This window comes from Nansenia antarctica (assembly GCF_963989245.1).
Source record: "Nansenia antarctica genome assembly, chromosome: 17".
Taxonomy (NCBI): domain Eukaryota; kingdom Metazoa; phylum Chordata; class Actinopteri; order Argentiniformes; family Microstomatidae; genus Nansenia; species Nansenia antarctica.
This window is the reverse complement of record NC_137687.1, coordinates 7,062,785-7,067,784: the sequence shown is the minus strand read 5'-3', so window position 1 is coordinate 7,067,784 and position 5,000 is coordinate 7,062,785.

The window sequence follows — 5,000 nt, the reverse complement described above, 5'->3', positions numbered from 1 at the left end:
GAAGGCCAGCTCCTCTGCAGTCGCTTCCTCCTCTAGGCATGGCTGGGGGTGTTCCCTCGCCTCTCCAGTCTGCTGGGACCCCCCTGTCCTCCCTCCACTGGTGCTGGGGGTCTCTCCAGCCTGCCTCTGAGCAGGGAGGCCGTCCCAGAGGAAGGCCAGCTCCTCTGCAGTCGCTTCCTCCTCCAGGCATGGCTGCGGGGGTTCCCTCACCACACTAGACCCCACCTCCTCCACGCTGGGGGGGGCCTGAGGACCAGAGGGGGGGGGCTGTGGGGGCAGAAGACATGATGAGCCAGATCTCACAGTCACCTGTATCTCACCCCCCCCCCCCACCATGATGAGCTGTATGAATCACTCTGCTCACCTGTACTGTCGGTGCAGCAGGTGAGTCTGGCTGAGGGGCTCCCTGAGACGCAGCTGGTCTCCCTGCTGGTCTCCGGGCTGGAGGGTGGAAGCTCCGGGGTGCTGGGGGAACCAATCACAGAGACGTTATAAATGTTACACATCCCTACAATCAATCAATCAATCAATCAATCAATCAATCAGCACATGTTATACACAAATGCAACACAATGTGCTTCATTGGAACACCAACTCTCTCCTCCTCTCCTCCTCCCACCAGCAGGATGACCAGTGTGGGAGTTGGACAGACTGCTTCTGACACCCTCCTCTCCTCCTCCTCCTCCTCCTCCTACTCCTCTCCTCCAGCTCTACCTGGGGGGCGTCTCTCCAGGGCCGGCGTCCACTCCTCCTCCTCCTCAGAGTCTCTGGGTGCAGGAGGGGGGGGCATATGGCCCCTGCGCCGCTGCATAAATGCAGGTACGGTGGAGGGCACCCCTGCGACACACACACACACACACAAAATATTATATGACAGAGTGCACCAGTTTGGCTTGCACTGTGGCTATGAGGAGACTGAGAACTAGATTACACTATTAATGTACTTGATAATAAAAACATTTGTATAAAATAAATAATTATAAATAAATTAATGATATATATATCTTCATGCCATCCACACAGCCCTGTATAATATATATATATATATATATCCATGCCATCCACACAGCCCTGTCTCCCCAGCAGCAGTCACCTAGAGCCTGCAGGGCCAGGTGGTTCCGCTTCATGCTCTTGTAGCGGATCTTCTCCCCTTCTGCCAGGCGGGCCCACTCCACCATGGAGAAATGTCTCCGCACGTCTTGAAACACGTCCTGCTAGCGGGGAGAAGGTGTGTCAGCCTCCAGCATAGGTGTAAACTAACATTCTACCTGACATAACCTGGCTGGCTGGCCTGCCTACCTGTAGCCCTCTAACCCTGTAGCTGGCTGACCTGCCTTGTAGCTAGCGACCACTCACCTCTGAACTCATGTTACCTATAGGCTCCGTCGCTCTGTTGCTCTTCCACTGTTCTGTGTTAGAAAAGTACATGACATCACATGTTAGACATGTAGCAGACGCCTTTATCCACAACTTACAAAAAGTAGCCTACATTTGTCTAAGTAAGTGAATCATCTATACATCAGTCGTCATGAGAACAAATAATTCATGCTAGGACCTGGCTAAACTACTAGTTGTCATTTATATTAGGCGTTATTTGTGTTTTTACCAGCAGTTTACCGTTGGTATGTAGTAGATACATTAGCTAGTAGTTAGCTGTGTGCTGTCAACCGTCGACAAGCATATTAGCCTGTTTAATACATAATAATGTATAATAACTATAGCATATTAGCCTGTTTAATACATACTAATGTAGCATATTAGCCTGTTTAATACATAATAATGTAGCATATTAGCCTGTTTAATACATACTAATGTAGCATATTAGCCTGTTTAAGACATACTAATGTAGCATATTAGCCTGTTTAAGACATAATAATGTAGCATATTAGCCTGTTTAAGACATAATAATGTAGCATATTACCCTGTTTAAGACATACTAATGTAGCATATTAGCCTGTTTAAGACATACTAATGTAGCATATTAGCCTGTTTAATACATACTAATGTAGCATATTAGCCTGTTTAAGACGTACTAATGTAGCATATTAGCCTGTTTAAGACATACTAATGTAGCATATTAGCCTGTTTAAGACATACTAATGTAGCATATTAGCCTGTTTAAGACATAATAATGTAGCATATTAGCCTGTTTAAGACATACTAATGTAGCATATTAGCCTGTTTAAGACATACTAATGTAGCATAATAGCCTGTTTAAGACGTACTAATGTAGCATATTAGCCTGTTTAAGACATAATAATGTAGCATATTAGCCTGTTTAAGACATACTAATGTAGCATATTAGCCTGTTTAAGACATACTAATGTAGCATATTAGCCTGTTTAAGACGTACTAATGTAGCATATTAGCCTGTTTAAGACATAATAATGTAGCATATTAGCCTGTTTAAGACATACTAATGTAGCATATTAGCCTGTTTAATACATACTAATGTAGCATATTAGCCTGTTTAATACATACTAATGTAGCATATTAGCCTGTTTAATACATACTAATGTAGCATATTAGCCTGTTTAAGACGTACTAATGTAGCATATTAGCCTGTTTAAGACATAATAATGTAGCATATTAGCCTGTTTAAGACATACTAATGTAGCATATTAGCCTGTTTAAGACATACTAATGTAGCATATTAGCCTGTTTAAGACATAATAATGTAGCATATTAGCCTGTTTAAGACATACTAATGTAGCATATTAGCCTGTTTAAGACATACTAATGTAGCATATTACCCTGTTTAATACATAATAATGTAGCATATTAGCCTGTTTAATACATAATAATGTAGCATATTAGCCTGTTTAAGACATAATAATGTAGCATATTAGCCTGTTTAAGACATAATAATGTAGCATATTAGCCTGTTTAAGACATAATAATGTAGCATATTAGCCTGTTTAAGACATACTAATGTAGCATATTAGCCTGTTTAAGACATAATAATGTATATTAACCTTTTCTCCTTGCGTCTCTGTCGTGTGTCTCCGCTGTCTCGAGACTTCTGAGGTAAACTTCTTTGGCGCCGAAAGCAGAACGGGAAGAGTCAATGTCTGCTGTAATGTTTAGACCACCTACTGCCACCTGGTGGTAGACACGATACACAGTCAAGACTCCGTCCCGCGGAGTCTAGAGGTAGTCAATGCAAATTCTGTAATGCGAGCACGTCTAATAACTAAAGAGTCAAGTTGATATCCAGTGTGTGGCTCATCATTCATATATATATATATTCTTGCTACACGTCAGAATATCACAGCTGCGTTCGTAAATTCGCTCTGAGAGCGCCGGTAATGTAATAACCTCTTCACCGTTCCAAATCAATTCACCCAACATTGAAACAGAGCTCAACATCCACATGACTGAAGTTACTAGTCAACTCTAGCTAGCCAGTTCGTAGTTTTTGAGAAATGTAGCTATAAGGATGACAACAACAAAACATATATATAATAATTCGGTAAGATTGTTAAAGAATCAGACTATATTTCTAATCAAAAGCCGCTGGATACAAGACAAACATGTAGCTATTATATTTTTAGATAGAAAACAAGTTGAATTGAACAGAAAACCTACCGCGAAGACGATCAGATGTCAATAATGATGAAGCTCTGTCAAGTGTCTCCTTACATTTACCTCAGGAAAAAATCCTCCAATGAGTGGAGACTTGCGGGTAGACCAATAGGAAGTCAAGATGCCTTAGATACCGGTGACACGTCCAGTAAAAGGATTACTATTGGTCAGAGCCGTGGAAAGTGCTAGTGGTTAGCAACGGTAACATTGAAATTACATTCTTAAAACAATAAGTACATCGAAAACAAGTACACAGAGCTAAAACTATAATACATATGGACATGTATGTTGACACATGTAAGACAATATCTTCCAAAAATGTATTTTTAATGGTGATTAAGTAGCGCAACCCTGGCAAAACCCCGTTTTCGCACGTTCTACGACCAGTGGGTGGACTCCCTAGACCTAGAGAATGGCATTAGAATAGAATGAATGGCATTGGACAACAGCACGGTTTGTGCTTTACTGTCGTGTAAAATCAATCAACCACACTGGTCCAGCCAGTTTGAATTGTCTCACTTACCAGTAGCCTTTCAAAATCATAATTGAGGCATAATATGAAATGTGTAAGTGATTTATAAATGAAAATGTGTAAGCGATGTGTATCTCATACAGATGCAGACTTTATAAAATTACACAGATTATCCCAATTCGGACAATACGATGGGGAAAATTCGGCCATAGAAATTCTCTAATAGCTAATGAACTTGGGAATATTTTGTGAGTGAAGGCTGTTATGCAGCATAATTTAATACAGAAACTGTATCAATATGGAAACCAGAGTTGGGTAACCTAGGTATAGCCAGTTGCATTTGTAACCAAATATCTTCTGGCAGGTGTTATATCAAAAGAGTTAGTATGGTAGTATCCTAATAGCAAATAATTCACCATCCAACTCCTTTTATAGAGGGGGGCTACATCATTTGAGTGGGACAACATGTTTAATGTACACTTGTTTTAAAACTAGAGGCTATAGTGTTAGGCTAGGTCTAGGCTATAGTGTTAGGTCTAGTTAAGATGTAATTTTGTATGTTTGTATTGTTGCTCAGAGAATGAAGATATCCAAAGCAAAATCAACCATTCCTCACATATTTTGTGAAGGCTTGCTATTTTAACCAATCAGTGACCCATTTTAAAAGGGCTTGAGATTGAGTGGGTTGGCCCACTAAATGAGTCAGCTTTCTAATAGGTTCGTAGCTCGGCAATTGCTGGAGAGGATTTTAGTGGGTAGACCCATTCACACCCAACCCTCTCCAGCAATAACCCACTAAATTCCTAGGTTTGAATGGGACTCAAGTTACATTCTTCAATAATCAATGGCTATACAGTATATAAATAATTTAAAAGTCCTCAAATGCCAGTCCCAGATTGCCGCTGTAAAGGCAGAACTAATATTGAAGTATTCTAGGTCATGA